Source organism: Ambystoma mexicanum, chromosome 2q (assembly GCF_040938575.1).
Source record: "Ambystoma mexicanum isolate Mex_15411 chromosome 2q, UKY_AmexF1_1, whole genome shotgun sequence".
Taxonomy (NCBI): Eukaryota; Metazoa; Chordata; class Amphibia; order Caudata; family Ambystomatidae; genus Ambystoma; species Ambystoma mexicanum.
The window spans coordinates 1,404,771,426-1,404,798,788 of record NC_090924.1 but is presented as its reverse complement, the minus strand read 5'-3'; the positions used below and the strand labels follow the sequence as shown (position 1 = coordinate 1,404,798,788).

The window sequence follows — 27,363 nt, the reverse complement described above, 5'->3', positions numbered from 1 at the left end:
AAATGATCGAGACTTTCCATTTGAAGGACAGCAGTAGCTGCATCCAGTACGTCAAATGGACATTCTCCCCTGAATACTCCAGTTTCTTTGCGGGGCTGGAGGACCAAAACCATTCAAGATGGTCCACATATAGGGCGGCCATCTTGAAACATTTTTCTGTACATAGAAATCCCCAAGAGGCTCGCAAGGCAGCCTACAATTTGCAATGTGGGGAGGATCAGGCCCCACAAGAATTCGTGCAAGAATTGAAGCGTGCCTTTGCGCAGACCACCAGAAGGGTGCGCACGGACAGCAGAGAATTCATCAACACATTTTTCCATGCTCTTCCCAAGTACATAATAACCCAGCTCGTGAGAGATGTTCACGAGAAAAGATCTTTAGACTGGGTCATTGAGCAAGCCACCCGGATCTATGAGGTGCAGAAGCCTATAGAAAATAAAAGTAATGCACAGAAAAACCCCAAAACCAACAGCACCCCTGTTGCTGCCAAGGTGGCGGAGGTAAAGGTAGCCCCCGTTTTAGATTTGGAGATGGGGGGGCCTAAAACCCTGCCTGCGCCAAATAATTCACAGCCCAGAAGGCCCCCAGGCCAGTCACAGACAGGGAGTCGAGGAGGTAGTCCCACAAATGGGGTCCCTCGCTCCCCTGATTATGTAAGTCCCCGCTACAAGGGAAACCGACCCATCCTGGGTTATGTGTGGACTCCTCCAGCCCAAGGGGGGGAATCCAGCCAAGCGCCTAACCCGGGGAACCTCCCTCCTAACTTCCCCCAGGAGAGAAGAAATTCACCAAATCCTGGGCAGAACTTTTTCCCCTGGTATCCACCCAATTTCCAACCCCAAAACCATCCATCCTTCTTTCCAATTCCCTGAGCCCAGACAACCTAATCCGGGAGAGGGGAGGCCAAGGGTGGAGGGGTACCCAAATCTTCCCAATCCGGGGTATTACCAGAGAAGGGATAGCTACCCTTCCCGGGATCAGCCTAGGGGAGAAAATAGAGCCCTGTATCAGTCTGAGCGGGTTTCACAACTTGAGCGCCAGGTCCAAAATATGGCACAGGATCTGGGTCACATACTGAGGGCTCAACAGAACCCTCAGATTAGCATGCCACCGCAGAATGCCCCAAACTCTGGGCCTGGTGCTCCAGAACAATGACGGGGACAGCACCCCGATAACCCACCGGTTCCCAGGGAGGAGGCACAAGGGGAAGGGGGGTATAAAGCCTTGGAGGAAGCTTCCTTCCCAACTTGTAAACAGCCCATGGAAAACCAGGAACCGGAAACAAAATCTCCTGCCCCTGAAAGCCTGCCTCCCAAGGAGCAGAGGGGGGGTAGGAGAAACAAAGGACCCAAACAGACCCACTTTGTGGAGGAGGTACAGGTCTTCCAATTTGAGGGAGAGGGATCCTCAGAGGATCCTGGTAAAAGGATCTACTCCTTCAGAGATGGGGGAACTCCTCCCAAGGAAAAATGGGTCCCAAGAGATTCCAATCCAGACTGGGTGGATGTGGGGATTGAGCTGTCGCCGCCCATCATCCTATCCCAGAACAAACAAAACCAAAAACCCCTGGTTCAAACCCATCCTGGTGACTGCCTCCCAAAAGGCAGAGGCGGTCCAGAACCGGAACCAGGGGATCCTAAAACCGAATCAACAGACTGGGTAGATGTGGGGATTGAGCTGTCGCCGTCAATCATTCCATCCAAGAACCAACAATACCAAAATCCCATGGGTCAAACCTATCCTGATGACTGCCTCCAAAAAGGGAGGGGCAGTCCAGAACCCGAAACCATTTCCAGTTGGCAACTTTTTCTTTCAGATTCCCCAGGCTCTCCACAGACTTCTGCCCAAATCTCTTCGCTAGCAATGTCCAAAACCAGAAAATTAGCCCACCAGTTGTCCAAAAATGTACATTATCTGGGCCCCCTTGAGGAGAAAGAGGGGAGATACTATGCCCCGGTACAAGTACAGGGGCCGGGTACAATTTTGGCACTGGTGGACACTGGATCCCAAGCTACCCTTCTGTCCAAAAGGGCCTTTGATGAACTAAATGCAGGAAGGGGGGAGAATTACCAAATTCCTCTCACCTCTCTTCCTGGACAACTGCAGAACTTTGACGGGAAGGAAATTCCCGTTGAGGGGACTGCAGATTTGGACATCAAAATTGGGCGACACAAGGTGAAACACCCGGTCATAGTAGTGACTCCAGAGGGCACCCCTTATTTACTAGGGAATTACCTCCTGAGAAGGCTGTCACCCCTAATAGATTGCGTAAACAAGGTCCTCTGGACCCAGACTAGCCGACCAATAAAATTAAAACAGTGTCAACCATGTTAGTTTAAACGGCACCTGCCACATGGTTGAACCAAAATCTGACCAAGTAGAATTTCACTTCCAGAACAACCAGATTCCAGACGTGACAGTAATAGCAGTAGGACAACAGACTGGTGATGGGGGGTCCTCTCTATTTCTAAAAATCAACCTTCCTTCCAGTTTAAGGTGGTATTCCACACTGGAAGGAAACACTCTGAAATTCTTTACCAATCCACAATCAGACACTCCCACTCCTATAGTCCAGAAAGATGTGAAATGAACTCAGAACCTGGCTGATATTCATCAAATTGGAGAGCAGTTGTTCATCCCTGTTCAGTTAAATGATGGGAAGGACTCTGTTCTCGCTCGAGTGTGTGTGAACAATGGTAAGAGCTTCACCAGCGAAGCCATGTTCCGCCAACTCCCAAAAGATCCAGCCATTCCCACATTCAAACTGATAGACAAATGGGAAATGGACCTGGAAGCACCCAATTCCAAACATCTCCTGCCAAGCAGGTGTATGCTCAAAATCTCCATTGGCAACAAGAGCATAGTCCATAATTGTTGGGTCGTGCGAGACGTCACTGCCGCCTTTTACTTAGGCAGTGACATTCTCAATCACTTTGCCATTAGTTTGGACCTAATAAACTTCAAAGCTTGGTCCCGATTAGCGGATAATCCCATGGGCTTTGGTGATCCAGAAAAAGCATTTAGGTCAGCTCAATTGCTACCTTATGCAGTTGAAATTCAGAGTAAAGAGGAAGTCACCATCCCAGAAGGGACCCGACAATTCTCCCTGGAAGTGAAAGTTAAGAGGACAAAAATTGAAAAACCCTGATGCTTATATTCATCTAAATGCTCTCCAACAGCAAGGTTTAGGGGTAAACCCAACACCATTAGTCAACATAGAACATGACACCATTCCAATCGAGGTGGATAACAGCGACTGAAAGAGTATTACTCTAGCTGCAGGCACCATTATTGGAATGGCGGTTGATGACCGACATTTCTCCATTGATTTAGGAAATTAACTGTTAGGACCAATCCCCAAGGACTGTTTTGACAGTGACAGTGATGACAATACAACACCAGACAGGATTTTCACCTGGCATGGGGGGAACTTCCTGGTGTACACTTCTTGCCCTTATGGTAAGGAAGATGTGACTTGTGACTTCAGGAGGGATGAGGTGATTTTCCAGGTCCATGAGGGCTGCCTTTCCCACCTGAAGCCTCCAGTCCAAATCAGCACTCTGACCAGGGACTTCTCCACCCAGCTGGAGGAGGCCGCTGAGATAGCAAAACCAGAAGTCTTCCCAGGCTTCAGGCAGATGGTGGAAGAGAGAGTCAACCTAGCTGATGCCTGCGTGACTCTGGAACAGAAGCAAAAGTTGAAACAAGTTTTCTTGGATTTCCAAGATCTCTTTGCGGTAGACTCATGACTGTGGTCGCACCGACATCCACACAACAACAATTCCCACGGACCCGGGCATGACTCCAGTGTTTGTGAAGCAATATCGTTTGCCTCTCGCATCCATGGAGTCCCTTACTGAAATAATTAAGAACCTTGAGTCCCGGGGAATAATCCGTCCAGTCCACAGCACTTTCAATAATCCGGTGCTGGGAATATTGAAGCCAAACGGCCAGTGGAGACTCTGCGCCGACCTTAGGGAGCTCAACAAACGGGTCCAAACTTCCCGATGGCCTCTGCCCTACATTGACCAAGGGCTGGCCCAGATCCAGGGGTCACGGGTATTCACTGCAATAGACCTGACCAATGGATACTGGACCGTGCCTGTCAGTAGGGAGGACCAATACAAACTGGCTTTTACCTTTGGGGGCCAGCAGTACACATGACACGAACTCCTTTCGGATACCTCAACTCCGGCAATGAATTCAACATTTTCCTACATAAGGCCATGCCCGACCTGGGTGCGAGGGGTAACCTGGCTTATGTAGATAATGTCCTCATCAAAAGTTGATCGGTGGAAGAACACATAGCGGAGTACCGTTATGTTCTGACCCAGTTGAGGGCCGCCGGAGCAAAACTTTCCTTTCAGAAAGCCCAGTGGTGTAGAACCCGTGTTAATTTCTTGGGGCATGAGTTTACTCCTCAGGGTCTCTGTCCCCAAGAAAAAAGTGGAAGCACTCCAGAAACTGAAGGATCCCACAACTCTGCTGGAACCAAGGAGCCTCCTTGGACTGACTAATTACAGTAGAAAGTTCATTGAGGGCTACGCAGAGATCCCTAGACCCCTGATTCATCTCTTAAAGGGGGGGTCAAGTGGGAATGGGGTCCAGAACAATCCGAGGCAGTAAGACAACTCAAAAGAAGCCTCTCACAAGTGCCTTTCCTAGCTTACCCTGTCAGAAACAAGAAGTTCTTCCTGGAGACAGGGTTCTCCAATACGTGCTTGATGGCAGTATTATACCAAAAGCATGACAAGGTCAATAAAGTAATCTCCTATGCGAGCAAAACTTTATCCTCTGTGGAGATAAAATTCAACGATTGTGAGAAGACACTCCTGGCAACGGTGTGGGCATTGAAGAATTACCGCCCGTTTATCCAGGGGGAACACATCATAGTGGAGACTCCACACCAGCCTCTGCAATACCTCCAAAGTGACAGAATCCGGGCTGGAAATGTGAGTAATTCCCGAATTACTTCCTGGATTCTGTCAATGCAAGGCTTTCCTGTGGAAGTCAGATATGGCCAAAACAAGAAGAGTCCCCTCGCGCAAGGTCTGGCTGACTTGCATGATTGTGCCAGAGAAAACTGTCTCGAGGACGAAAGTCTAAAAATCAAGGACAACATGGAGGCATACCTTAATTCCCCACACAAAGTCTTTGAAGAAGACAAGTGTGAGGGAATGCCCACTGTCTATGTGGATGGATGCTCGTACCATGTTGACAACAACGGGGAGAAAGAACTGGTGGCCGTCGTAGGGAATGCATGGGTGAAGGAGTTTCCAGAACCCTCCGCTGGGTACAAAATTGGTCCCCGAAGTAGTCAGGTGGCAGTGTTGAAGGCTGTGCATCAGGCCATCCTCACTGCTGTCCAACATCAACTCCACGAACTGGTCATAATCACAGATTCGGATTATGTACGGAACGGGTTCGTGGAGCACCTGTTTAACTGGAAAACCAGAGGCATGCTATGTGCTAATAACAAACCTTTGAAACATGGGAAGTTAATCCAAAACATTGATGATCTGGTCACCTCGAATGGGATGACCATCTACTGGAAAAAGATCAAGGGTCATTCCAAAGTAGAGGGACCAGACAAAACTGGAAATGACTTAGCTGATCAGCTGGCCAAAACCTGGGCCATCCAAGGGGATCTAATAGAAATAGAGTCCCTGTTGGGGGAAAACCAGGTCACCGCTATCACTAGATCCCAGACAAATGCTCACAATGATCTTTCAACTGCACAATGGAGTAAGGAGACCCCTGATGCTGATTTGATTACAGCTCAGAAGGGGGATCCAATAATTGGTAAGTTTTACCAACACATTGAGGACCCTGAGAACTTTCCCCTGACGGATACCGATTAGATTGGCAAAGAGGACCTAAGAGTGTTGATGAAATGTCCAAGAAGGTTCCGAATCCAAGACGGTTTGTTGGTAAGGAAATCCCAAGCTGGCCATGATCAGTGGGTGGTCCCTACCTCATTCCGAAGCCTGATGTTAAGCCACCGCCGGTCATAGGGGGTTTCACACAACACTGGAAATCTTGAGAGGTTGCATACTGGCCACACATGGGGCAGGACTTCGACCAATAATTGAAGGGGTGTCTTGTGTGTACACAATTTCAGCCATCATCCCTCACATACCGTGCGCCTCTCCAAAAGAGGGGGATGACACTGCCATGGTCAGATTTACAAATTGACTTTGTAGGCCCTGTAATTCGCTCGTCTAGAGGAAACAAGTACATGTTGACCGTTACATGCTTGTTTACCAAGTGGGTGGAATGTCTCCCGGCCCCAAACTGCAAGGCAGAAACAGCAGCTGCCCTGATGATTAACCACATCTTTTCCCGTTTTGGTCTACCTCAAAGGATTCAGTCAGACAGAGGTAGCCATTTCACCAGCGAGGTAATGACAAAGATGTGGGAGATACTGGGGGTCAAAAGGAAGTTACATATTGCATCTTAAAAAATTTTGTGGCAGATTCTGGGCCAAGTTGGGATATCCGATTACCTCTGGTCCTAATGGCCATCAGATCTACCCCTTCATCTGCAACTAAAATGTCACAATTTGAGTTGATGACCGGACGCAAGATGGTGCTTCCCCAGCATTTGCTCTACAGGACCCAAGAGCAGACACTGATAAATGCCTCCACAACTCACGAGTATGTGGAGAATTTAAGGAAACACCTTCAGCATGCTTTTGCCTATACTCAGCGGAATCTAGAAATATCAGCTGATAGCATGAAAACCCACTACGACCTGAAGACCACCAGGAAGGAATATACTGTAGGAGACCGGGTCTATCTATACAATTTCCAAAGAAACCAGGCCAAACAGCGAAAATGTTTGCCTACGTGGAAGGGACCGTTTGAAATTATAGACAAAATCTCCCCTGTAGCCTATAAGATCCGCATCCCCAAAGGTAGTCTGGCGGAAGGGGAAGACAAGTGAGTCCATATTAATCAGCTTAAGTGTTGCCATCCCAGGCACACTCTGCAACAACTGAAGGAATCCTCTGGAATCCCAGAGGTGGCCACTACCAGAGTAATTCAGTTCCAACCCTAAAATATCCCATAGATGGTCTCTAAAATATCATGATTCTGGTAGGAAAATGTTTCCTGTTATATCTTGTTTTTAAAACGAGACTGAAAAATGTAACCGGATGTATAAAATGTATGTGTTCACCACACCATTAATAGTGGTGGAGAAATGTCTACGAATAAGTATTGCCGCTTTTGCTTTATCATCCTAGGATAGATGAAACCACGGAGACTGACCAAGGAGAACGACCCGGAGACCGGGAGCAAAGATCCGAGGGGCCCGGCGTACCACCCAATATTCCCATCAGGACAGGCGAGGAGACTCGATCGATCCAACCGGATGGAGGAAAAGATGCTGAACTGTGCCATCTACGGAATTGGAAGAAGATGATGCGGACATACCAGCACATGGATCAAAACATCCTTTGCACCAGACTCCCCCTCGACTAGAAATCAAAGTGCAGTCGGGCGGGGGGGGTGCTTGTTGGGTGTCCTGACCCACGTTTGGACTATTAAGCTGCAACATTTGGTGCTGTGGGCTTAGGAAATCCAAGAGGGCGGAAAAGCCCACATTTGCGCCAGAATCCTAGAGAACCGTGCAGTTTTGCGCACAGCAAAGTGGTCCCCTGACCTGCCACCCACCAGTGCAAGCATGATGGGCCAGGAGTGCCATGAGTGAAATGAGTGCCAAAGGAAAAACAGCAGTGCCGGTTGGCTAAAAAAAAAAATAGCGCTTTAAAATCACCTTTGTTTCCCTGAATGCAAGCTCAAAATGCCTATTTTAAACATCACAAGATATTCAAAAATCTCAATGAACACCAGCAGACATTTGGCAGAATGTATTCTTGCGTGCATAATAAATCTGGAAAGATGAAGAGCCCAAAACAATGTTTATAACAAAACTGGCTGAGCTGTGGATGTCAGCAGCTTAAGTTAAATGGACAGAAAGCCACTAAAATCGAAATGTTTAAAATAAATGAGTAACCTACTTTTGAGTGTAACATAGTTTGCAACTGTTGAAATGTCATAGTTTTGAACTTAGAATCAGCGTTGTAGCTGCATGTGTAAAAATGGTCAGTGTGATTTGAATGTAGAAAACTGGGAACTAAAGTGACATTTAGCTGAAGCCTGGCTGGAAGAGAGTGGATTCTGCCTGACAACTACCCCCGACAGGAGAGGGAATTCAGCAGCTGTGTTCCCAGGCCTGGCTGCATCCTGCTGCCCCTGCCAAAAGGAGATGACACTTCTCTGATTGAATTAGGGGAGTGGCACCTGGGGACTACAGGAAACTACACAAAGCACTGCCCCTGGCTCAGGCAAATGTTATATTAGGGGGGTCGTAAATTGCTTCCTCTTGGGAGAAACTGGGAGGGGCAGTGCCTGTGAGAGCAAGCTGAGCTTGGGGGAAGTGGATAAACCAGAAATTCCACCATGTGCTTTGGAAAACCACACCCCTTTGGGGCCAGAGCATGATTTTAAAAAGATGGATAATTCACAGTGCGGACTTGTCAAAATTATATAAATAACATCATCATTCTTGTGATTTTTCTGTGCACATTTTAAGAGGTGTTAGGACCCTGTGGTATGTTCTTGGGGATAGTAGCGGGAAAAAAGGTTGTTACTCCAAATCTATGCATGTTAAATATCTGACACTTTATCATCTGAAACCCATATCCCTGGTGCACATTTGTGTAAAATCTGGAAAGGTTTAGAGGTCGTTATCTGGATGAAAAGGGGAGAATTCTGTCATAAGTGGACACGACATCGTACAAAGACAAGGATCGGATGTTTTGGTGCTACAGAAAATATGTTAACTGGACCTATAATATTAGAAAAAGGGTACATAGATAAATATGTATTTGGGTCAGAAATAGATTTGTGTGCAATTTGACAAGGGGAGGTTCCTCTGACCATAAAACCTACAGCATCACTCTGACACTCCATTTCTTTCCCCCAATCAAGGGAGAGAGGAAAGCTTGGCCAATGATAAGTGAGAGGGGCAGGCTTAGCTAGGCCCAGGCACACACCCATTTTCAAAACACATAAAAAGAGCCACTGGAACCCAGGTAGGGACATTCACTTTCCACTTTCTTGCGGGACGCTTTGCCGGGAGACTCCAGACTTCAAATCCATCAATCTTCAGAGATCCAGAGAGACCAGAACTGTGCAGTGCTGAGAGCAGAACCAGAGACCAGACCGCTGTGAAGAACCGCTAGCAGAAGTCCAGCCAATCCTGACCCGATTGGTGATGAAGCCGCATTCCTGTCTAAGTTCATAGTGTGAGTACCCAGTCAGGACTGTGAAAAACCCAATCTCTTATTTTAAAATAATCTAATCCAAACTATTTTAGCCTATTAGACCTGCCTCCTAGAATCGGGTCATTCTGTCATCTTTAAAACTGAAACTGTCATCTGTCATTCTGAGCTTTAAAATTTCAAATCCGAAAAACTACCTTTACTAAATTGGCCGTATCTCCGGAACCGTTTGTGCTAGGAGCTTTTTACTGCCATCTTAAAGCTAAGATTCAAAGCTTTCCAACGAGCCTAGAACCGACTTGCTACTCCTCATACTCCCTCCTTAATTGCGCTCGACGCACGCGACTAAATTTGCCGCGATTTGACATTTTGCTTAATTTCAGCCACGTGTAAAAAGATTTGTCCTTGCTTTCCTTTGCTGAAATTCGTTTGCAACCTGACAATTATTCATAGAGCATTGCTAAAGTGATCCTGAACTAATACAAAGTAGCTGTCACCCACCCTGAACCTCTAGAGGAAATTAAAATCATTTTAGCATATTTCTCACTTCTTTGCATATCACATCAAAGTATATTGCCTGTGTTTAAAACTCCTACCTGTTTTCCTCTAAGCTTGCTAGGGAGGAACTGAATTATATTTGATTGCATTCCTGAGTACTGTGTGCTTTCCTTCCATCTCTTTACCTTGCATAAAGGGGCGGATGGGTGAATTGTCAAAGAAAAGTGATTACATTGTCTTTTGTTGAAGTCATATCAAGTTTATTTCCTGTACTGCATTTTCATTCATCATTACATTGTCCTTGAAGCCATAAAAGCATTCTCAGCTACTTTATCCTCTCTGTATCACTTCTAAGCCATCAGAAAGAGTGTACCACTGTAACATTATCCATTGTTGATCACTATCATCCTCACAAGTGTGCTATCAAATATTAATTTACTATAAAAGTGTGATAGATATATATTGTTTAATTTTCAAATAAACCTTTTAATTTGCAAAACAAACCTACTTCTTGGCTCAGTGGGGTCAGGGGGATTCTAAGAGAGGGGTGGTATATAAGGTTATCATCCAGAGTAAACGAACTAGACATAAAAATATATCAATAAGGGTTTCCCTCAGCATCCCAGACTAGGCATTGATTTAGCTGTAGTGTTGAATTGAATCCGCTTACAGTTCCCAAGCCATGACCCTGAAAAATGTTTTTTTTTTCTTTACAACAAAAGAATTTGCTTTTACTTTCCAATAGGAAAATGTCATTAAACAGGTGCACAGCGCAAACCACTCGACGTATTCGCTTACATTTTTTTTTTTTTTTTTTAGGAGCACTAAGACACGGTGCAGATGTGCCTTTGGTTGTTTTGGAAATCCTTCGGGTTTTTTTGTTGTAAATCATGTGTTGGTTGGGCTGCCCCGCCACCAAAACCTTTTATATCTCCCGTGATGCAACTGCAAAGTGATGTTTTCAGAAGAGGGAAGCTACCGTTTATTTCAGCAATGCAAGGAGTTCTCGCGAGATTCCTTTCGTGAATATAACATTTCAGGCAGCTTAAAATGATGTCGCAGAGGGTTCCGGGGATGTTTGCCTTTAGGGCGGGTGCCAGGAAACAGTAGCAATTGGGAGGTTTGCGGTGGGCTGGGATCTTCATTGCTTTCCAGTTGCTTTCATCTTTTCTCCAGTATTAGCGATGTACTTGCAAGTGCGTCATGGGAAATAAGAACTTGCTTAAAGTCAAATTCGGATGGGGCAAACAGGTGTTCGCCTTCTTGGTGAATGTGGGAAGTGCGAGTTTGTGCCGGGCTTGGGATAATATTTTATTGTATGCATGTGTGTCTTCTCGCGATTAGGAAAGACGCATGCTTAGGAATCTTGGCGGTGAGTGGTGTCTAGTGTTTTGAATTATATCCCATTTGTGTCACTCTAAACTACCCATCAGAGTAAGGCATTCTCTTGGTCTGTTTCAAACATATGATAAACATTCTATAGGTGTATGTGCAGAGCATGCTAACGCATGCAATATACCCGAGGATCTGCTCTGGCTATAATGTGGCACTGGGCCCGATAAGCGACTAAGCCCAGTGGCTACTTGGGCAGCTTGGCAAGGAGGTGGCATGGCAGAAAGTCATGACCTGGGCACTGTGGCCAGTGGCCGAGTGATACGTTATAGTAAATCTGCTTTGGGCCTGGCCGCGGGGTGGGCCCAGTGGCTTCGCTTGGTGCCTTGCAGGGTCCTGGAGACAGGCATTGTTACCACTGGCCCCCAGACCCGCTAAGGGAGTGAAGAGGCCACAAGATGTGCTGTGAATTAAAATATGGCATGCGGCACTGTACCCTCGGCTTGGTTTAGGTGTTGCAGTGAATTCTTGAAATGGTCACATTGTTGCATCTTTCAGACGTGAATCTCTTTGGTAATCCCATATGTGTGCTCGAGTTTCCAGTGATGTGATCATTGACGGCATATGAGGTCACCAGTCGTGCCATCTGTGTGGCCATCAGAGGGAGGTATTGCTGGGCTTTTGCTGCGTTACACAGTCTCCTTAAGGACACGCCCACTAAAGTGACGTCACTGCACCTCATGGGTTGTGCTATGCTATGCTGTACATCTCATAACACCAGCAGTACTAAAGTGTATTTTCTGTTCATGTCACGGACTCCATACACATAGTTATCATTGTGTGTCTAAGCTACCCCCATCACATGTCTGCATCCCACTGGCTATGTTCTGCAGCCATTTTCTGATAGGCCGGGGCTGAGACACGCGGCAGGTTCTCGTGAAAACATAATACCTTCAGTCAGGGTGCAGAACCATTGCCATTGGCTAGTGATAAATTACTCTTGCGAGCAAGGCATGGTATGTGCAGAAATTAGGGGGCATGTGATTTTTTTTTTATGGCTGGCTAGCAGCTTGTACCTTGAATTGTTTACCTGCGATCAGTTATCGCGATAACAATTCACATTGGAAATCGCAACTGGTGAAAGCACTTCTCACCGCCCGCATGCAAGATCCTTGCAAATACGTCAGCAATACTTGTGACATGACTAAAATTCATACAAATATTATTCCTAGCCCCCCTCCACCCCCACACACAAACTCTCTCCCGTCTCAAATGCTACAGTGTTATCCTCCCCAAATAGACTCTAAAAGGTAAACAGCACCATGCCCCCCGAAGTAGGGCCGAGCAATGACGCACAAGCCACGAGACTTCCGGAATTTATTTTCCCCCTCCAAAGAATACAGAGCGATACGGATCCTGATTCGTGGAGCTGAAAGTCCCCCCCAATCCACAATGTGTCGACAAGAAACGCCTTCAGAGTATTCCCAAGTTGCTTTTCACATCCTTACACTACAGAATTGCTGCAATACACTTGCATGCACACACACGGGATAGGCCGTGGTGCATGCAGAAGGAGTCTGGGCATGTTATTTAGTAATGCACGTGTCTGTGTACACAATAGTTTAACACTGTACACACACAGCTGTCACACATTTGATACTATCAAGTCCCAAAAGGGATTTGTACAAAAGTGGAATGACTGCATTCAGAAAAAAGCATTACGTTCGGATGATTTCCAGAAGGAGTGTGCATGCAAGGATTGCGTGCACTTCAAATATATGATCTCATGAAGAAACTACCAATCACATCAAATGAACAAACGATGGAACCTCCAAAGCACACTACACGAAGAGAATCTTCTGGATGCAAACCTAACTTACTCCTCTACATGGCAGCTCAAGCCAGGGGCCTTGCAGAAGGTCTTCACTCGGTTCACTCTCCAAGCATATCTCTGTCCTCCAGTCTGCCGCTCTGAACAATGCCCATCTACTATCCCTCCCGCCATCCATCCATCGGTACTAACCTCAGATTTTGTTAATCCACCCCTGAAGCTCATCATAATGACCATCTACAGGCCACCTGGCCAGGTCGCGCTCTTCCTCTCCGAGTGGGCTGACCTCTCCTCTTCTCTCCTTGCCTCTACCTCTCAACTTTTCCTCTGCGGAGAGCTCAACATCCACCTGGATGCTTCAAATCCCTCCTCGGGGCTCTTCACAATCTCTGCAATACTCTCCTACTACTCTGGCCCGACACACACTGCCACACTCTGCAAGGCACACCTCCAATGTTCTCATCTACTCAGACATCCTCCTCTCTGAACCTCTCACCACGCCTTTCTCCTGGACTGACCAATTTCTGCTCTTCTCCCACCTGAACCTCTCTGTCCCCCCCAGGTGAAGCCGACCCAATCACCTTCTCGGTCATCCGGCCCATGAAGCGTGCATCACTGGAGGCCTTTGCCACTACTTTCTCTCCTCCACCAATGCCTACGGCTGACTCACACTCTGGCACAGCCCTCTCTAACCTGCGTCATTCTATCTCCAACACTCTGGATGTCCTTGCCTCTGCCATAAGGATCTGCCTGAAGCCTACCTCCAAGTGCAACTCTTGGTATGACTCTGACCTCGCCACCATGAAAAATAAGTGTAGGGTGGCTGAGAAGAAGTGGGGGGCATCGAGCGCATCCTCTGACAAACTGGCCTGCCACCTGCTCCAAAGGCAATAGAGACTCTGTCCTGTCCAAGAAGAGAGCCCACATCCAATCCCACGTCTCTGGGGCCTCTAACAATACAGCTGAACTCTTCAAAATCTGCAAGGAGCTGGCCAAACCTGAATCCACAGGAAAATAGAAAGCAATTAACTTCATCATCACCAAAGTAGATCAAAGACAACAACATTTATGTGCCCTTTGATCATGAATTTCAGTCCATAACTTGCCTCGCTTTAATAATTTCATATTCGGGATCCTAACACATGGTAAGGGGTCAGTTGGAATGGGATTTCAAAGGTCACCATCGCTATGGGGCATACTTACTTTGCTTGATATTTTTGTTTGAGAAAAATAAAATTCACCCAAACTTTCAAGCCTGGGATAAAAACCAGGCAAGGCATATTTTTAAATCGCTAACCTGTTCAGTGGGTGAGGCCCCACAACATTTTCACAGTCAAGGTCCCAAATGAATGTCACAGCTTTGAGTTGTTATGAAGTTAGCCCACCCTCTGCCTCCCACTTGTAACCACGGCAATGCAAACCTGCCCTGGTGCAGACTTATGCGGAGTCAGAGAGGAAATGGCAGAATAGGCCTGTCCTGGAGGCTGACCGCCAGGAGGAAGGACGACTCACCTACCATCAGGCTAAGCAGAGAAAAAACAATTCAGCCTGTTGATCACTTTATGCGTGCTTATAAAATATTGGAGAAAACTAAATCAAGCGTCACACTGAATTCGTTCCTGATCCCAGAAATCAAGTAAGGATTGCTTGATTCTTCCAGTGATTGAAAAGAGAACAGTTTGAACCCACAGCTTGCCTCTGGTACCCCCAAAACAGCAAGTGCCTCGTGGACGCAGCGTTCTCTGCCAAGGTCCAGAAAGCATATCAGAATATTCAAAGAACAAGAGAAGCGAGGAGTCCAACTCTTCGCTCTTTTTGCAGTTGACGGAAGAATGGTCCTCCTCGGTTTGTGTGGCAAAAAACACAGTAAAATACTGTTGCTTTCTCGGCTTTAATACGAATACACAAGAAAGCGTCAAGTAGAAAGGTCATGCAAAGACAGCTAGGAAAAGCCAAGAGTCGGATTTAGTTTTTTGCCTGTTGGGACTTTACTAGGTTATCTGGCTATGTGACTGCAGCCGAGCACCGCATTGGTCAGGGGGGCATCTGACTTTTTGCTGTGGTAGGGCTGGGGGTGGGGGGAGACCAGGTGAACGACAGAATAAAGGTATGGAGGCAGCCCGGGGGCTATGAGGGAGTAAGCTGTCCATGTGGCCAGATGTTCCAGATCTTTCATTATATCTGCTTAATGGAGACCTGTTGCTGCTGCAGCAGTGATCAGAAAATGCATTTCACTTGTGTTTCATCTTAAATTACCCAATCGTGTAAATATGTTTTTCAAACACTGGTATACTTTGCACAACACATTGTTTTATGCATCAATGGTGCAAGTGCTGTATATACAAAAACAATATATATTATATGGGATAATATACGTACTACCATACCTTAAAGATTTTGCAGGTCACTGGGGAGTTCGTGACCAAATAGAGAAACAAGGCAGAAGCCAGATTTCCGGTACAAAGGTCACGGAGCTCCAAGGTGACTTGCTCTATCCGTTGTGTGTATGATGGGGGTATTTTATACCTTATAATACATGGCCACAGACTGTCATTCACCGCAATACCTCGTCTTTGCATAAGATAATGTACTAGTTCTTCCATTTGCCGAACCATACACTCAACATGGAATCTGTTTGGATTTTAAAATGCAGCTCCTAATGTGTTGCAGAAAAATAGTTCAAGCGGTCTAATAAAATGTATTAAGAAAACTTCTGTTGTTCTTTAAAATAAGTAATAGCACGTAGATCCTTGCTCACGTGAGTGAAACTCCACCAATTAACCATTCTACTATAAAGAGTTCCTTGTCAATTAAGGGCTGGAAAGTGTCACAGAAAACGCCTGGCGAGCAGGGAATTTGAAAAGCTTTTCAAACTAAAATTAATTGCTGCAGGGACAGCTCGGATTCTCTCTGCTGGCTCAAGCAGGAAGCATTGTGACATCACATCTGAAGCGTAATAACCGACCACAGAGCAGTTGTGGTGGTGTTTTGTTATTAGAGGCCATCTGTGAAGTCCCAAGTACCCTGTAATAAGAACATTATTTCAATGTGTTAGGTAGTCTGCCTCAGCAATGCAAAAAATAACAAGTGTTCATTGTTAGCTGGCCTCGGGACCAGCTGACAAAATGTACATATGAACAAATGACAGTAGCACCACAAAGCTAACATGTGGAACGGTAATCATAGAAACAGAACGTACTGTATGCAGCCATTCTTAGGGTTTTTTTGTAGCACAAAGTGAACACAGCGTGCACGTTTTAGCCGATTATTTCTACATATTTACTCTTACTCAGATAATAACCGACTTTTTACAAATAAACGTAAAGAAGGCCCTGAAAAAAATCTTGTAAAGCCCTTTCGAAGCAATGCTCCTGGCGGCCTTTGTTGCTCTTTTAATCACTTCCCATATTTCAATTGAGGAGCAATGACTGATGTCACTTTCTAGGACATCAGCTCCTGTGGTGTCACCACATATGTAGAGCAGGTGGACACCCAGTGCCCCGCAAATCTTAGAAGGAGCCCAGAGTGGGAGACATATATGGTCGCCACTATTCCAACTGATTGCTAATCAATGCACACTAATCCCATCTTAGCATTGGAATGTGGTGGCATTTTTAGGCAGAAACCCAACGATAAGATTTCTCCCTAAAGCGCAATAGGAACAGCCGCAGCTGGTCAGGCTGGCCACATCTTCACACAATGCACAAAGGTCTTGCGGTGGACCACCATGGACGACCATGGCCTCTGCTCGTAATGCGTAAAGATGAAAAGAGCAAACAGTGGCAGCAACAAATGAGCACATTTGATAATTACCTTAGGATTCTAGTTGCTTGTTCGATCTAAAGGAAACAGACAAGAGAATTCTAAGTGTTAATATTCGGTTATTTTACGTATGAACACACACGAGCAGAACAGCAGTTCTCTTCATAAGGAACATGGAATGGAAGCAATAGTTTACATGGCATTTCCTGTTCTGGATTGCCCTACACACACTTTCCGGAATGAGCCAGAAACAAAGCAGAACTTTCGGTGTTCCTCAATGAATGCAATTGTAGTCAAACTTATTTTGCATGTATGATTTCCATGCGCTTTTTGCAGGGGTTTCTGTGGAAGGAGTACTGCCCTCCCAACCCCCACCCCTGACAAAGTACCTGAAAGAAATGGACTGAAGCGCTGCATTTCAATGAGTGAATTAAAAAAGCTCACACAACTACTATCCCTCAATGGGGAAGAAATGTGCCGAAGAGACGGGGCAAAATACGGGGCGAGTGTGGTCAAAAGTCCTATACTGTGACTCTGGCAAAAGGCCTTTTGTGATTTTCGTATTTTCCCAGACAGGTTATTAAACGTTTCTCCGATTCCTTGAGACCACAAAACTCTCAACGTCAGAATAGAGGAGGGGAGCATACCAAGTACCCTGTGTTTTCCTCTGTTAGCCCAAAATCTGCCCGGATGAAACTCGTGTGAAATGGTATCAGAGGCTTTGACTTCGAATACACATCCAGATTCAAACTCTGGGACTTGACTCTAAATTTGAAAGGATTTTTGGGACTCCCATTCATTGCTAGCCACCAAATAGTTTGAATGAATGGATTTCTAGGATCAGAGGCTGAGTTTCCCCCTCTGTCCCAAATGTCCCTTACAGAGAGGGGGTCAGCTGACACCCCAACTCAAGGACTGTGTGGAAGCACTGCTGGATTTGCGGTCCATCATAGCGCCGCCACAACAGTGTCTCGATGCTCAAGCCGCTAGACTCAGAGACGGACCATCATAGCCCTGCCACCACGGTATCTAGATGCTGGACCCTCTAGACTCACAGAAGGGCCATCATAGCCTGCCACACCGGTGTCTGGATGCTGGACCCTCTAGACCCAGAGAAGGACCATCATAGCCCCGCCACCACGGTGTCTGGATGCTGGACCCTCTAGATTCACAGAAGGACCATCATAGCCCCGCCACCACGGTATCTGGATACTGGACCCTCTAGGCCCAGAGAAGGACCATGCATCCTTACCTTTTAAACTCGACCCTTTGGGGCCAATGGAGTCGCCTAATTTACCATCTCTCTGACATCTGAGAGCCTCCACAGAAACAGACACTGGGCGAGGGCACAGCCAAGAAAGTCTGACCATGAAGAGGCTGACTGGCTCCTGCGCTCACCCCTTTCTATTTTATTGTTTGTTTCTCCACAACGTGAACAAGGCACTGCTGTTTTTCAGGGAGATATGCAATCACAAAATTGATCAAAAACAGCAGGTAAGAATTTCAAGTCACAAGCTGGTAGCTGGGCATAAAATAGTAACTCAGCGTCTCACTTCTGCACATGCTCAGAGCAGACCATATCCTACTCGCCAGCAGTCATTTGTTGCATGACAATGGCTAGTGGGAAGTGCAAATGATGAGGCCTGAAAACCCAATATTAATAATACAGTTCACAGGAGAGGCATCAATGCCTGTGGCTCAAGCAGTAAGTATGGGTAGACCCGAGTTCAAAGACAGATCTCGTCCTTGGGACTTACGCTCGTCCTTTTTGCATAGACTAGCATAATAGCCCGGCACTTAAGGGGTAACTGTCAGCAGTCCGATCGAACGTACTGTGAAGTTGTGGGCACCCCATTCCAGCGTAAAGCATCACCTTGGAAGACCAATCCAAAGTCAAAACGTGGCTGCACCTGGGAGCCGGCAGAGGAAACCATTTGCGACCCTGAAGCTGCACACTCAGCATCTTTAAAGGCACGAGAGCGATGGCGACAGTGTCAAGGGTCCAGGGCTGACGATGCGGCAGGGCGCGACTGTCAGAAGTGCCACTGGGCCCATTAGTAGAACACTGGTGGGGTGGCAAGGCAAGGTAATGGCAGAGATTACTGGGCAGAGCGCCAGTGTGCATAGGAGTAGGCAAAAGGCTCCGTTTGAACCAGTCAGTCATGCTGGTGCCTCGATCACAGTGCCCACTGATTTGGCTGCTTGGCAAGGAGTGGTGGTGCGTGTATCATGCCAAGGCAGTGTGTTCAGATAAGAGGGAGGAAGTGCCAGCAAACGTGGGCATGTAGGCGCCTTGCCTTGCGCTGCCCCACAGAGACAGTGGTACATCATTGAGACCTGAAGACCCAGCGTCTACTGTCCACATATTCATGTTGCGGGATGCTGGGCCTATGCCTGAACTTCAGTCTCCTCATCTGGGAGCATTGGGGGTGCTTCGAGGCGAATCTGACACCAGTATTACGAGCCATGTAGCGAGAGAGAGAGCGAGAGGTAGAGAGAGAGAGAGAGAGAGAGGTGTGTGTGTGTGTGTGTTTGATGAGTAGAGGCCAGTATCGCCTTCATACTTGCGTCTTTTGCACAAAGCAACAGTGTAATATACTGCATTACTCTGGCACAAGCAGGTCCAAGTCCTCATCACAGGGAGAGTGGTCAAGCCGGCAAACTAGGCATAACGCGCCCCCCACCGGACAGTGCCACATTCCTGTGTTGCAGGGACTCATATGGGCTGCTTATTAGTTTGACTGCGGCTACCCCTACACTGTGCTATCGATGGACATGGGAGTCTTCTGTAGCAAGTAGCTAGGCTGCCTGGCCCTAAAGGAGCAGTTATACAGAATCGCGGGCTTCGGCTGAGCACCTCCTAGCTGGGTTTCTCTGAATGGGGCACGACTCTTCTCTAAGCACTCAGAAGATTTTGGCACATTGATTTCGTGCTCAGGATGCGCACAAGAGTGTACATTCGCGTACAGTGGTTTGAGTTTTTCCCAAAAGTGCCTAAACCTGTTCAGAAACCTGAAGGGGTGAGAGAGTACAATTCCCCTTCTGATGGCTCACACCATCACCCCATGTCCATGTAAGTTTTGGAATCTGCCCTGGACCTCTGCACCTGCTTTGCTCTGTCATGAGAATACCCTCACACATTGTCACCTGAAGCAAGTGACAGGTCCTAGGGCAGAAAGTGGATAGGGAAAGTGGCTCTGTAAAGTGGCGATTCCTGCATCGTGTGGGAGAGGGGAGAGAGGCATACTGCAGAACATCTTTAAAAGGGACGTGAAAGGGACAACAAACCGCGGGAAGGTGGGATGCTAAAATAAAAGTACATTACTCAAAGAAATGCAGATTCGCTCGCTCACACACATCGAGCGAAAAATGGGGTGCGGACTTAGATGGGGCCAAGAGGACAATTTGAGAATCGGGATGTGAAGCGCTGTACTGCCCAGTTGGAGTGTACTGGCAATACGCAGGCATCAAGGATGAACTGATTGGGAAAATACTTTTATAATTATTGTGTAAAGATGGATTAAAACCTTTCACAACCTATCGCTGCAAAGTATACAAATATGGCATTACAAAATAAAAAAAAAATACAGCATTTAAGTCATTCCGAGCATTCAAAACTTCATTACAAAATTTAAAATGAATCGCAAGTACGAAATTAATGCACAAAAGCGAAAAAAGGGGAACAAAAGATAGAGAAAAATTATAAGTCCTGCAGAAAAGAAATCTTGAGATTATCATTTTCTTTACATTTTCAAAACTCAGGGCAATACACAGTTGGGAAATCTAACTGCTGCTAAAGTCAGTGGGTTCTGAATGCCTGCAAATAAACGTGAGCAGAACTCCGGTCATAGGAGGAAGGCGCCATCTTGTACAAACTCTCCAAAACGCAGCAATCTAGCATTACAATGTTTAAGTTTGATCAGGCACCTTACAAAATGTACAATGGGACATCTGAGAAATTGACCTGATTCGAATCCCTAGAATTTCACTGGAAGGTAGTAAATTGAAAGCCAATCTTTAAAAAGTATGGCACAATCGGGCATCAAGAAAAATAGACAAGTGCAGTGGCAAAGTTCCCAATTATTTTCTTCCTCGGCTAAGTCTTTAAGTAGACTATGGGCCTCATTACAAGTTTGCCGGTACGGTAGTAAAGGAGCCGATAAGCTAATGGTGCCATTACTACCGGACTGGCAAACTACAATTTCTGCTCGCGGGTGCCTGGTGCAGGTCTGACTGGCACCCGCGAGCAGAGCATGTCCGATGCACCGCGACACCATTCACAAATAGTACCGGTGCATCCGACCTCCCCATTCCCATTGAGCCCAATAGGGCCCAATAGGGCTCAATGGGAATGGGGAGTAATTATTACCGGCACCCGCCAACGAGGATGTAACGGGTCCGCCGGGGCTGGAATGCCCCGGTAGATCCTCATTGCCGGGTGCCGGTAAAATACGACACCGGTACAGCTACCGTCAATGTCGTAATGAAGCCCAATATGTCGCTAAAGCTGTCTGTTTAAACCAATCCAAATGCCACAATTAACTTTTTTTTGCTTTTTTACAGAAAGGGGTTTGCTAAAGTTTTCATGTGTAAACTCGAACAAATCAGCACAGGGTTTTTAATTCAATAACACCTGTGGTGTAATCCAGCGTTATCATGGTGTTTCGATCCACAAACAGCTTGCTTCTAGACAGACCAAGATCTTACGATATAAAAGTAATACATTCCCACATACCTGTTGGTCCTGAGAGGGTCTTCGCCTCCAGAAGCCTTAATTGCAGAGGTCGCGCAGCGGAGAAGGAAGCTTTTCCGCCTGGAGATCTGGACTGCAGGGTCTACGCAGCGGGAAGCAAACGTTTCAAAAGCTTCCCCCCTAACAAGGATGTCTCCGGTGACAGGTGAGCACCGGAGAGCCTTCGGAGCAGAGGAAGCTCCAGGTGCGAGTGGCACGGGCAGCGGCATACTGGAAGCAGCAGATTGCATGACGGCGAGGAGCAGCTGAGGCTGAAGACCAGGAAGCAGCAAAGGAAAACGTGCAGGCCCTACCCGGTGAGTTCACCAAGCTACTGTGACATTGGACCGCTCTGTGACTGCTCACGTGCTCAGAGCAGGTACTTTAAACATTAGAAAACAATTATGTAGAGAAAAAAACTAAAGAAGGCAATTTTGAATATCAAACTGGCAGAAAGCACAGATAAACATTATTTTGTAAAATCAATTGACTAACTTTAAGCATGCAAGTTTATTTAAAACCCAGCTGCAAGATGGGCCAAAAATGTCAAAACCAAATGCAAACTACCATTACCCGTCGCAAAAGAAAGTTAAAGCAAGGCAATTTAAAACCAACACACATTGCCAAAGACAGAAGGGGTCGAATGAAAGTCCAGAGTGTGTAAAGCTTATTGCCCACGTTTGAAGACGTGCATAACAGAAGCTGGTATAAACCCACAGTGCCAAAGCCAAGGAAGAATCAGAATAAGACCATATCATTGTCAGTGTTTGGTTGATGAAGAAGTGGGGAAACCAAAGTGGCAAGAAGGCTGCCCTCCTAGTAAAGGTTCTTCAGAAGGAGAGGAGCATAAATTGCAGAGGTGTTGGAAGTGACAAAAGTATAATAAAGGAACACCAATGTGAATCTTGCATTACTGAAGAATTTCTCAAAACCTGGTGTTGTGAAGCAAGAGACATTGCAAAGCTTTTGTAAGCTGATCTCAACCACGGATCTACTACTTGTTTGTAATTTGCTGACCTGGCAGGGGAGTATACCAGGTCAGAGGTTCTATTAACTCTTTATGCTGCGTGCGCTAGGGAGTATAGCCGAACAGAGAACTCTTAAGTACTAGGCTCGGCATGGAAGTAAACCAGGTGGAAGCTGATTAAGTGCTATGAAGTGGAGTTAACAAATTATCCTGACAAACTTTCATTGCTGAAGAAAGTGTTATATAAACTGATGCAGAAGTATCTAAGGGTTTCTAAAGAAATACAGTGTTATAGAACAACCTTGACAAAGACAATCAATGTTGATGCTAATCAAGTAAGGAAGAGTCCTTGGTTTAAGCAAAGGCGGTTATTTGAGTTCTTACTATTAAAAGTGGAAGAGAAATAACATGTTCAACAATTCTGCAGGGCTGGAACCTTCGTTATCAAGTTGGAATCACAAAGAACTGTGGTGGCACTTTCTTACAAGACAGGATTTCCTTATTGTTTTGGAACTGTTCAAAATGTTGCTTGAATCTGGGGAAGGGCAATTCTGCCAGATTATAAAGAGTGACAGTTATTGTACTGTGAGCCTACCGGTTATACTTGTTGCATTTGAACTGCCATACATTACATTGAGTTATTTTATGTATATGTGTAAGGGACAGAACCCTTTCGTTAGAGCATTTTATTTAGTTTATTTTAGGCAGGGAAATCCTCAAGACGGGGAAAGTGAGGCGTTTATCCCACCTTTGAGTTAATAAAATGGCATCTTTTGAAAAACCTTCACAAAATTGTCCGCCAAATATTTCAGACCACTCACAGTGTGCTGGTAAGGCAGACATAGAAGACGGACAAGAGGTCATGTTTGAAACTTGGTACGTTTTATTAAAGGAAATGAGGCCTCTCCTGTCCCTGCTTATGAGGACGTGGGTTCCCTATCCTACTGAAGAAAATAACAAAACAGTGCTAGTCAGGATGTCGTAGAATACCAAAATCTGTTCTCTGTTGTAAGGGTGTCGAAGAAGGAAGCTGACACAAAGGTTACATGGTGGGGGTTATAAACTTTATTATGTGAAAAAGAACCTCACTATCCCAATTTTCCAAGAGGTGTTTCCCTGTCTCAAACTAATACTAAAGGATCTGTCAGAATGTCTGTCAAAATCAAACTCTGTCCTGTGTCACAACCTCCTTCTATCCCTTACACTACAATTAAAGAATACTCCAACAGAACGTTCCTTCTTCAGGAGAATGAGTCCCTTCTCCTCATATTCCCGTAGTGTTCAAACAAATGGTCTCTTACACAAAGGGTGCTAGGGGAATGACTCCCTTCCCCTGGTTTTCTGGTTCCACACAATCTTTGCACAACGCCACGTTCTGCACCAGGAGAATGACTCCGTTCTCCTGGTATAGGTCTGTACAGTTCACAGTAAGGCCAAGGGGAATGTCTCCCTTCCCCTGGCATCTCTTAAGTACATTCCTAGGGCTTTGGTTTCTTCTCCAGGAGAATGACTCCCTTCTCCTGGTGCTTGAACATTTCTTTTTCACATCTTTCCACTTGGTGTATACTTTGCCACACTCTCTTGGTATTAGCAAAGTCCCAAACTCTTCTCTGGTAATCAAGGGATTTATCTTTGCTACCTCCTTGGATGCCCAAATTACTTATGTTGGGGTCCCAGACACTTCTCCAGTGGTCAGTGGGCTTATATCTGCCACTGTGACAAGGAAGTTCTCCTCAGAATATATTCACAATGGTCTCTCGCAGCCTGCTGCCGGCGTCCTCTGCACAGCCTTTCTTCCAGACCTCACTCAGAGTTAAAAACCCCCGGTCTCCAGCAGGCTCCTGGATTCCCTACAATCAGACACACACAAGCCCATCTTCCCTTTCCTTTTTATCCCAGGGACTGTGCCCCGGTGCAACATCCACACGTCAATGTCTCTTTGGCATTCCTCATGCCTCCGGTGAGCCACCTTGTGGCAGAACATAAGAGTTGGTAATTCTTCATTGTTCTTGTGTTCTTCCTCATCTCAGTATGTACTGTTCTGGCTATATCCCATGTACTACAGAAATACATGGGTTTACTCTCATTGAAATGGTTTTGAATGGAGGGCGGGGCTAGGCTAGGGAATGCTGGGAAGTGACATTGTTCAATGGGCTGTACCCTACTTGATACTTCTTATCGCCAGAGGGGGAGCCCTCCCCATGAGGTCCTCCCGCATTAAACCACTCCTAGGGGGACTATTGGGTAGCAGCCGCACCTCCCTAGCCTCATGGAAAAGCCCCCCCCCTTGACGAGAAGGGATGATACCTTGCAAATTGTCACACTGTCCAAACCTAATCTACCCTAGCATCTGGCCATAGCATTTATACAGAAATGTAAACTCGACCAGAAGGGTCTACAAGGGCTTTTTTCCAAATGCTGTAAATGGTGGCTGATTTTTGAGACCCACCCAAATATTTCTCGGGTCACTATCAGACTACATGCCAGATTACACAGTTCAGAATGTCTTGAAACTCTTCCTCTTTCCCTGGTGGTGCTTGACCCTAGCCCCCACACAAAATAGTTGTATATCTTCTCCCAGGTTGCATAGTTCATACTTCAGGTTTTCCCAATGTCACTGTATTCTTTCTGGCCTTCTCTCATTGCAGTCTCGGTTCCTGTGGGTTGGCCTTTAATTTCTCAGCCCTGTGCTATATTATCTTTCACCCCGCCCTGGGGTATCTGCTACTTCTCCCTGCTTATTCGCGCCTTGTCTTGGGGTCCTGCTTCTCGCTCCCCACCTTGGTGCTTGACTTCTCACACCTCATCTTGGGTTTTTAATGCTGTCAGCCCTGTTTGGGGTACTTCCCAACTCTGTGTCTTAGTGCTCGAGCCTTATTTTTATTTATTCATTTATTGGGTATTTAAAGGGATAGTCCAGTAAAAAAAATTATTTTAAAAATAGATAGGCAACATTAAAAAAATAATACTAGCACTTTTTAAAAAAAAATTCCTATATAAAATTTTGAGCTATTCAAGCTCAAAATTCGCAAAAGCAAGCACATGGGCGCATCCATTTTGTGAAATGGATGCCCGCCTGTGCTGGCTTTTGCTTTTGCGGCACTAATGAAGAAAAAGCCAGCCAGCTGTAGTAAACAAAAGCTACCGCTGGGTGGCTTTTCCTTCATTGGTGCTGTACGCGGAGGACCGGGACCGGAGACCAGAGCAGGAAAGCTGCAGCTGAATCTCGGTAAGTGCGCCCATGTGCTTGCTTTTGCGAATTTTGAGCTTGAATAGCTCTAAATTTTACATAGCAAGGTTTTTTTAAAAAAAGTGCTAGTTTTATTTTTTTTAATGTTGCCTATCTATTTTTAAAATACATTTTTTTATTGGACTATCCCTTTAAGATATGATATGGCATTTATAACACGCCTATACACAAGTGTTTCAAGGCGCGATGAGGCAATGGAGGGGGAACAGAGGTTAGACAGACAACAATCCTACTAGGCCAGGTGTCATTCAGATCGCGCAAGTGCATGGGAAGGCGGGAGAGAAAAGTGCAGTACATGAGATAAAAAAATAAATAACAATAAGTAAAAGTACGGCCATCAGGTGGCAAGTGCAAGGGTAAGTGCAGACAACAGGTGTCAAGTGCTGGTAGTGGGATTGCAGGGATACAGAAAACAGTCCCCAAGTGCAGGGGTTGCCAGGAAGGCAGTGCAGGTGTGTGACTGGCGGGGGAGGATGACCTGGACCCGAGATCAGAGGGTGGCCAGGTAACCAGTGCAGTTTCAGTTTCAGCCAGGAAGTCAGCAGGGGAAGAGGAAGAGAAAAAGCAGAAGCAAAGAGAAAGGTTTTGAGGTGCTTCCAGAACTGGAGATGATTCTCCTCAATCTTCAGGGAAGCAGGGAGGCTGTTCCAGAGAGAGGCCACAGCTGAAGAAAGATCTACCCCCAACTTGTTGCTTGGAGAAGCGACGGTCCCTGAGGGAGTTGGAAGCGGAGAGCGAAGATCGAGAAGGAAGGTATTTAGGAAGAGAGAGCTGAAGGTATTGAGGCCCCAGGCGGCCTTGTGGACAATGCAGAGGGTTTTGAACTTAATCCTCTCAGCCACTGTGAGCCAGTGCAGAGATTTCAGTCCTAGAGAGATACAATCCCTGGGCTTGAGGCCAAGGACAAGTCTCAGTCCTGTTCTGGATGAGTTGCAGAGGGCGGAGAGGCGAAGCAGGCAGATTTAGAAAGAGGCTGTTGCAATTATAATGCGCCTATACAGCCAAATGATGTTTCAAGGTGCATCAAGATAAGGGAGGGGGTGGGAGTGGTACAGGGAGAAAACAACAAAAAAGTCCCTACTAGGTCTTGAAACATTCGGAACATGCAAGAGCTGCAACAAGAATGCAGGAGCGGGGAGGAGGGGAAGCGAGGGTGAGGGGGGGGTTCAGGAAAGAAAACATTCTGACTAGGTCATGAGACAATTCAGATCCTGCAAGTACAGTAACAGAAGAGGGGAGAGGGGATATGTAGGTTGGGGATTAACAGGGAGAAGACAAACAACGTTCCTACTATGTTGTGAGACAATTTGGAGCGGGCAAGTACAGTAACAAAAAAGAGGGGGATGGGGAGGAAGGGAAGTGTAGGAGGGGAGCGGGAAGAATAGGATGGGATGAGCAGGTAAGAAGACAAACAATTACGTTTCTACTAGGCCGTGAGACAATTTGGATCATGCAAGTGTGGTAACAGAAACAAGGGAGAGGGGGATGGAGATTAAGGGTAATGATAAGGTGGGTGGGAGGAGAAGGGAACATAAAGTGCAAGTGAACAGGTTAATTTGCACTAGTGAGGAGAGGGTGCACAAGGGAGTGCTTGAGGAGAAGCAGGAAGGAGCACAGTGACAAGGAGTGATCGCAGAGATCCCTAAGGATGGAGCAATGCAGGAAATGTCCTTAAAGTTCAGGAGGAGCAGGGGAACACCAG

At 46.3% G+C, this 27,363-nt stretch overlaps 1 protein-coding gene across 7 annotated transcripts in view; it reads right to left on the bottom strand.

Moving 5' to 3' along the window:
• The window catches only part of TBC1D5 (TBC1 domain family member 5), a 2,783,701-nt gene that overhangs the window by 2,098,406 nt on the left and 657,932 nt on the right, over positions 1–27,363 (bottom strand). For 4 of the 7 annotated variants that reach the window (XM_069648897.1, XM_069648896.1, XM_069648895.1 and 1 more), the window contains one exon: positions 16,764–16,789. The exons of the other annotated variants lie outside the window; for them this stretch is intronic. The gene's annotated coding sequence lies outside the window, so the exon portion shown is untranslated. The remainder of the gene's footprint in view (positions 1–16,763; positions 16,790–27,363) is intronic. 7 annotated transcript variants of the gene reach the window in all.